This window comes from Moschus berezovskii, chromosome 21, assembly GCF_049115385.1.
Source record: "Moschus berezovskii isolate FMDL1 chromosome 21, NW_MosBer_1.0, whole genome shotgun sequence".
In the NCBI taxonomy this organism is placed as follows: Eukaryota; Metazoa; Chordata; class Mammalia; order Artiodactyla; family Moschidae; genus Moschus; species Moschus berezovskii.
In genome coordinates this window covers 17,646,009-17,654,720 of record NC_142480.1, presented here as the reverse complement: position 1 = coordinate 17,654,720, position 8,712 = coordinate 17,646,009, and the positions used below count along the sequence as shown (strand labels likewise).

The following is an 8,712-nucleotide window of genomic DNA, read 5'->3' as shown; positions in this document are numbered from 1 at the left end:
AAAATACGCCTTCAGTACTTAAATATCAGATACTAACAGATATTTCCAAAGGAGATCTTATTTCTTACAATTTATGTGATATTTTGATAGCTGGAAAATAAGACACAATCATGTAAAGTGTTTTCTCCCAGAGTTCAACAACAAAAATAAAGAACACAGAGCAGTCAAGAATGTTATTTTAAGAAATGGCAAAGATAGTAATTATTACATATTCAGAGATCCTGGAGCCTACAAAAGCATTGTCTCATTTACTTCAGTTCAGTCCCTCAGAGGTGTCCAACTCTTTGTGATCCCATGGACAGCAGCACTGCCAGGCTTCCCTGTCCATCACCAACTACTGGAGCTTACTCAAACTCATGTCCATCAAGTCGGTGATTCCATCCAACCATCTCATTCTCTGTCTTCCCCTTCTCTTCCTGCCTCCAATCCCTCCCAGCATCAGAGTCTTTTCCAGTGAGTCAACTTGTCGCATGAGGTGGCCAAAGTACCAGAGCTTCAACTTTAGCATCAGTCCTTCCAATGAACACCCAGGACTGATCTCCTTTAGAATGGACTGGTTGGATCTCCTTGCAGTACAAGGGACTCTCAAAACTCTTCTCCAGCACCACAGTTCAAAAGCATCAATTCTTCGGCGATCAGCTTTCTTCACAGTCCAACTCTCACATCCATACATGACCACTGGAAAAACCATAACCTTGACTAGATGTACCTTTGTTGGCAAAGTAATGTCTCTACTTTTTAATATGCTATCTAGGATGGTCATAACTTTCCTTCCAAGGGGTAAGCGTCTTTTAATTTCATGGCTGAAATCAGCATCTGCAGTGATTTTGGAGCCCCCCAAAATAAAGTCTGACACTGTTTCCACTATTTTTCCATCTATTTCCCATGAAGTGATGGGACCAGATGCCATGATCTTTGTTTTCTGAATGTTGAGCTTCAAGCCAACCTTTTCACTCTCCTCTTTCACTTTCCTCAAGAGGCTTTTGAGTTCCTCTTCACTTTCTGCCATAAGGGTGGTGTCATCTGCATATCTGAGGTTATTGATGTTTCTCCCGGCAATCTTGATTTCAGCCTGTGCTTCTTCCAGCCCAGCGTTCCTCATGATGTACTCTGCATAAGTTAAATAAGCAGGGTGATAATACACAGCCTTGACGTACTCCTCTTCCTATTTGGAGCCAGTCCATTGTTCCATGTCCAGTTCTAACTGTTGCTTCCTGACCTGCATATAGGTTTCTCAAGAGGCAGGTCAGGTGGTCTGGTATTCCCGTCTCTTTCAGAATATTCCACAGTTTATTGTGATCCACACAGTCAAAGACTTTGGCATTGTCAATGAAGGAGAAATAGAAGTTTTTCTGATAGGAGAACATATAATCCTCATTCAAAGAATATGATTCCAGTAGCTTAACTCAGGTATTCGTTATTCAATGTGTGTTTATTATGCTCCAAGTATTCTTCTAATGCTTTTGCAGTTATTGGATTTATCACTCATTATATTTCCCCAATAACCCAGTGGTATAGATTGTATTATTATTCCATTTTACAAAGAGGTACATTTCACACTTTCCCAGAGAGTAAAGGAACTAAAATTCAAATCTAGAGAGTTCCAGAATCTCATCTACTAAGAATTAAGCTATGTTGCTTTTCACAGCTTCTACTGACTGACCACTAAATAATAATTTACTTTATTGAATGTTCTCTGTGTACCAGGCACAGTGCTAAAAGCTTGTATGCCCCATATTGATAACAATACAAAATAATAATAACTCTTTATTGGAAGATGTTAAGGGAGGGCAGAAAAACAAAATTATAGTTAATGCTCAAACTCCAGTATTCTTGTTTGGAGAATTCCATGGAAGAGGAGCCTGGCAGGCTACAGTCCATGAGGTTACAAAGAGTCAGACATGACACTTTCACTTTATTTTCATAAGGATATATGTTCCCTGGTTCTTTTCTACAACTGTTTTTCCCTGGTTCTTTTCTACAACTAGTGATTTGATATGCTGAAGGAGACAGAAATTTATAAGCATAGTTATAGTATAAATTATAATGTGGGGGAGCGCGTTCAGTCGGCGCAAACATGGCTGTGGCCCTGCGATCTGCGGGCGTCCTGCTCCGCGATCGATTTGAGATGTAAACGCCAGGGCCTTGAGCAAGTTGCCTCTGGTGGGCAGACCTCCTGCTTCTCTGTGCCCGACCTGCTGGGATGATGAGTCTTGTGCCTACTCCAGTGTTCATGTTCAAGTTCCACTCTTGACCCCATGAGCAGCCACCCACTGGCTACCCTTCAGGTCAAGAATGACTTATACTGATGGAACAGTCCACCCTCAGGAGGACGGATGCCGCAAAGAGGCCTGCAGACCCTGGAATGCTGTATGGCGGCTCAAGGGCCTGTCAGCTGTGGAAGTGCCAGTCGGGTACGGCCTCAGCGGCGGCCACCATGGAAACTGCCCAGCGTGCCAGAAGCCCCAAGCCTCAGGCTCAGCCAGGGAACAGGAAGCGGAAGACTGGAATATTGATGCTGAACATGGGAGGTCCCGACACTGTCGAAGTTCAGGACTTCCTTCAGAGGCTCTTCTTGGATCAAGACCTCATGACACTCCCTGTCCAAAATAAGCTGGGACCATTCATCGCCAAACGCCGAACCCCCAAATTTCAGGAGCAGTACCGCAGGAAACTGCAATACTTTGGCCACCTCATGCGACGAGTTGACTCACTGGAAAAGACTCTGATGCTGGGAAAGGTTGGGGGCGGGAGGAGAAGGGGACGACCGAGAATGAGATGGCTGGATGGCATCACCGACTCTGTGGATATGAGTTTGAGTGAAGTCCGGGAGTTGGTGATGGACAGGGAGGCCTGGCGTGCTGTGAGTCATGGGGTCGCGGAGAGTCGGACACGACTGAGCGACTGAAATGAACTGAACTGAACTGAACTGAACCGCAGGATTGGAGGCGGATCGCCCATCAGGATGTGGACCTCCAAGCAGGGGGAAGGCATGGTGAAGCTGCTGGATGAGCTGTCCCCGCACACAGCCCCGCACAAATACTATGTTGGATTCCGGTATGTCCGCCCGTTAACAGGGGAAGCAATTGAAGAGGTGGAGAGGGACGGCTTGGAGAGGGCGGTCGCTTTCACGCAGTACCGCAAGTACAGCTGCTCCACCACAGGCAGCAGCTTAAATGCCATTTACAGATCCTATAATGAGGTGGGCAAGAAGCCCACAATGAAGTGGAGCACGACTGACAGGTGGCCAACGCACCCCCTGCTCATTCAGTGCTTTGCTGACCATATTCTGAAAGAGCTGGATCACTTTCCTCCTGAGAAGAGACGCGAGGTGGTCATTCTTTTTTCTGCTCACTCACTGCCAATGTCTGTGGTCAACAGAGGGGACCCCTATCCTCAGGAGGTGGGCGCCACTGTCCAGAGAGTCATGGACAAGCTGGGTTACTCCAACCCCTACCGGTTGGTTTGGCAGTCCAAGGTTGGCCCGATGCCCTGGCTGGGTCCTCAGACAGACGAGGCCATCAGAGGGCTTTGTAGGAGGGGGAGGAAGAACATCCTTTTGGTTCCAATAGCGTTTACCAGCGATCACATCGAAACGCTGTAGGAGCTGGACATTGAGTACTCTCAAGTTCTAGCCAATGAGTGTGGACTTGAAAACATCAGAAGAGCAGGAGTCTCTTAATGGAAACCCTCTGTTCTCGAAGGCCCGGGCCGACCTGGTCCACTCACACCTCCAGTCCAAGGAGCGCTGCTCCACGCAGCTGACCCCGAGCTATCCGCTCTGCGTGAACCCCACCTGCAGGGAGACCAAATCCTTCTTCACCAGCCAGCAGCTGTGACCCGGCTGCACGCGGCTGGGGGCGCGGTTGCCCGACCTCCCGACACGTCTGAGGCGCAGGAGGGCGCATCCACCCGTTAGGCAGGAGGTTACCTCCGTGCGGGCCTAGCCTCTGGCCACAAACTGTGTACTTTCTCCAGGAATGGACTCTGAAGTCCTTCTTGAGGGCTTTCAATTTTTACAGACCAACACGGGAAGCATCTATGGTGCCCCCGCCCAATCCTCTGGGCTAAGTTACTAGTTTGGAATGTCCACGAGGCTATTTTTTTTTTAAATGAGTTTTAAAAATTTATCTTCTGAGATGCACACACATTCTCAGTAACAATTTTGGTTTTGTAGCCCACCCCCCCCCCCAAAAACAACAACAACAACAAAAAACAACCCTGCAAGGGCGTGCGGAGTTGGCTTTGTGGGCTGTCAGCGTGCATGGTGGAGGTGGTTCAGTCCCTCAATTGTCTTGGATTCTTTGCCACCCCACGGCCTGTAGCTCCTCAGGCTCCTCCTTCCATGGGATTCTCCAGCACGGACGCTGCCGTGGGTTGCCATGTCCTTCTCCAGCCAGTGTGCATGAGGTCTGTTTAAGTCTCACAGTTGTTTTTTGAGGTGAACACAGTTGAGTCAAGGAGGTATAATTTGAGAAAAGAAAGTCGTTGGCTCTTTCCCTCAGCCTGTGGGTTACCCGGTACCGGTCCGATGGTGTGGTTCCTGCAGTGACTGCTCCTGGGAGGTCACTGTTTTTCGGTCATTTTGGTCTTCGTGTGGGAACCTCACGTTCCTCACCATCAAACCGAATCAAGTGTAGGTTCCAAAAGTGCTTTGAGGTTCCCCAGGCACACAGGGCTGATAAGCTTGTAGCAGCTGTGCATTTGTCCTCCCCACCTTGGCTGGAATCCTGGTGGCGCAGGGGAGGGGGCTCCTGATGGCTGTCTCCAGGGGCAACGCAGCTGGAAATGAAGGGCTTCCTGCTCACAGCTCCGCCCAGACCTCTCCACCCAGCATCTTGGTTGAATGTTCCCTTTTCTGCCTTATTTGCTTGAACATTTTTGTAAAGTCCTCTATGTTTTGTAACCTCAAATTCTTTTTTAATTTACAATTTTAATATAAAAATTATGTAACCATGCTATAGGAAATTTGGAAAAGAGAAAAAGAAAAGAACCATTCTAATGTGAAATCAATCATATTATTATATTTCACATTGAGTCATTTCTGTGGATATTTAAGATGCCGCTGTAACCTTGAATTTGTTAGTGAAAAGTTGTTCTAAAAGGTGGAAGTAAGGTAGGAAGAGAATTGGATCTTCTATACCTGGATTTAAATGGATTTAAAAAAAATCTCTGATAGAATCATAGTGAATTGTAATAATTACTTTCACTTTTCTTAAAGCCTTACAACTTTGTTCTTCAAAAAAGGCATTTATTTGATTTTTTAAAAAAAGCCAGTCAAAGTATTCATGGAACCATAGATCTTCTATATTCAGGGTTTACTATATTAATAAATATGATATTATTAAGATTAAAAAAAAACAATTATAATGTGATAAGTGCTCAAAATGGTTATGGAGGACAAAGGAGAAAGTGGTTTATTCAGTTTTTAAAGAGTAAAGAGAGGAAATGCTATATAAGTACTTCAAACCTGGGTCCTAAAGGAGAAGCAAGAGTTTTCTCTCTGTTCTCTGTGAGGAAATATCTTAATCCAAGTCATAGAGCTCAGACATCATAGATAATGGTGAGCAACCTGGTATAGTTGAAATTTGTACTCTTGAGAAGTTATATGTGAGAAGAAGGGGCAAAGATATAATAATTTTAAGCAAAGGAACAAACATTGTAATAATTTCCGTTTGTAGACTTATTAGGTGTTTTAAATATTTTGTCCAAATTATTCTGATAATACTCTGAGATAGATATTAGGATTCTTATTTTATAGATGAAGAAACTGAGCTATGTGGGAGTTACATTTCCTGTCCAACATGACAAGATTGTTATTGACAGATTCAGATTTAAAAAATAAGCCTCTTTCCAAAGGACACACACTTTTAACTCCAAATAATGCCTACTATGATTACAGAGGGCAAGTGAATAGTTTGAACCTCCCTATGTAGTAACATATATATATATACACATTTAAAACACACACAAAATATATATATATTTCTATAAAGAAGACTATAAATTAAAATAAGGATTTCTCAGTTAATCATTAAAACCAGAAAAAATAATTAAAAATTTTCTTGGAAAATCAAATATGATAGATAACTTTAAACAAATCATTAAGCAAAAATTCATAGCAAAGACTGCATGCAGCAACATTTTGTTCAAGCATAACTTCATGATAGTCAATGCCCATTTGAAAAATAAATACATAGCATCCTCTAAATACAAGGATTAAAGTACTTTCCTGAATTGACTTGTGTTGTATATTTAAGTTATATGTTTCACTTAACCTGTTCAACTTCTTGCTATCTTATGTGTTTTTTTTTTTTTTAACTAATGGCATAAATTTTCATGATGCCTATTCAGATCCGCCCTTGGGTAAAAGCACATATATGTAAATGAAACAGAATGAAATGCATCTTACAGTTTGGCTTTAAGTCCTTATTTACCTTTTTTTTTTAAAATTAGTGATTAGGTATCATTAAATATGGAGCTTTGTGTACATCTTCACATGGATGTATTTCAAAATAAATGCAAATGATGTGAAGCGTTATTATATTATTCGGTTATTGTTATTAAGATGGACACAAGAGAAAGTATAATGGCCATTGTGCTGTTTGGTTGACACTATATCACTTCTCCCATCTGAATTTGACTTTTCCTTTTGAAGATGCATTGCTCATACCACATCGATCCTTGTGATTTTGAGTGATGCTCATCCCACCTTCTAGATTCCAGAGGTGGCCTCATGTCAGGAAGCACTTAACAGGAGGCTTCCTGTGTGCTGTTTTGGATCTGTCAGTAATTCTCTGTTCCTTATTAATTCCTGAATATTCAGGAATTAAGAGGAGAGGCAAGCCTCTCCCAGGGACTGAGGAATCCAGGCATTTTCTTTGTTAGTTTTTCTATGCGGTGATAAGTACCCTCTTCCTTTTTATAAACCATATGGTAAAAGTGATTATTTACAACTCTCTCTCTTTAATATGGATCACCCATGTTTTGTAAGTCTGGAATTTTAATCTTTATCTTTGCTGAGAGTAACTACAGTATATATGCCCACACCATGTTGATTAAAACACCTTTGCTCCATCAGAGCTTTGGTCCCCGTGTCTTGCTTTCTCTCTCTCTCTCTCCTTTCAGGCTAATTCTTGGAGCGCAGAGGTCCTCTGGGTTCACTTTCCTGCCCAGGCTTCTAAGACCCTCTCAAGAAGGCGCTCTCCGCTTTCACCCCATCGAGAGGGCGCCTGAGGCCTTCGTGAACAGAGCAAGCCCCGTGCCAGGGGCTTTTTTGGCTTTCTGAGTAAACCGAGGAATATCAGCCTCTTTCTCTCTCCTTTACTTTCTTATCGGTCGACTCTGGACCACCAGGTTCCGGTCCATTAAAGGACCTCAACAGCCTCATAACCTAGACTTTCTCAGAGCCCTCTTTCATTCTTGTTTAGGTTGAAAATGATTTTTTCTAATGGTACCTTTCCAGGAAATTTTTTTCTAGTTTTTTTTCTAGTTTTAAGTTTTTCAGAGATATTTTCTGTCCATCTGAAATTTAGATCATGACAGAACAATGGAGCTATTTTTGGGGATAATATTAAAGAGAAATATTAGGCATATTTCTTACTGACAGTTTGTATAGAGATGTCTAGCAAATGAAGTCAACATGGAGAAGGTCATCACCATGAGTAAGAGAAAATCTCTCATATTACAGTAGTTTGGGGCCCTGAATCCATCCAGCTTTTCATGGATGAGTGAATTAATATCTTTCTTCCTTTTTTTCTTTTACTTTTTCCCTCTGTCCCTTCCATCTTACCTATTGATTACCTTTTCTTTCTTTTTTCAGATTTGAGCTACTTTAAGAAGAGGTATCTATCAGTATCAAAGAGTTCTTTAAAAACTTAAATGATATATACTGGCAGGTTGCTGCTTTGCTAACAAAGCTGAAGGCAGCTTAATAGTGGCATGACACTCTGCAACCCTACTTTTGGGCACAAACCTCAGATGAGTCAAGTTTCAAAAGCCTTTTGACTATAGACTTAATCATTCAAAATACAAATTACCAAATAAGGACCTGAATGAGATAGCTTGTGACACATTGATACTATGGCTTGCTATAGAGGTTACTTGAATTTGAGTTTAGTCAGCTCTTCCCATATGGTTTAAGGTATGAAAAGAAAGAAGGGTTGTCCCAGAGAAGTTGGAAAGGGATGTTTTATAGAAAAGAAATGTCAATCAAATGTGTAAGCATATATACCAAATTGTCATAATAAACAGGAAGAGGACATTATTTCAAAATTAACTGTTCATATTTTGTAATATAAAACCACAGATTAAAAACTGGTTTTGAAAAAAATCCATATTTTACCTATGAAAAGATTTAAGGGTAGATAATCCATCCAAATTATTCTAATTTGGGATCTTCTGAAAACAGAAACTTGAAGTAATATGGAAAATAAATTTGGGAAAATCAGTTTCAGAACCAGAGACTTCCAACTGCTTAAGAAGATGAATGGGAATGTAAGATTTCAATTTCCAGCAGTATCACAGTTTACAGACACTGAATAAACCTCCTATTGAAAACAACTAAAAAAATATAGAATACACTGATTAAATACTTAATATTTCAAACCTAATGCCAAGCTGACAAAAAGTTGCAAGTCCTTGGTGGTCAAAAATAAAGTGGAAACTGAAAGACACGAAGATAGACAAATACTAAAGCAAGTTTTTGATCGG

The 8,712-nt window shown here is 41.8% G+C and overlaps 1 pseudogene; it reads left to right on the top strand.

Moving 5' to 3' along the window:
• Positions 1–2,068: 2,068 nt before the first annotated feature.
• LOC129550152 (ferrochelatase, mitochondrial-like) lies at positions 2,069–3,839 on the top strand (annotated as a pseudogene).
• Positions 3,840–8,712: the final 4,873 nt, after the last annotated feature.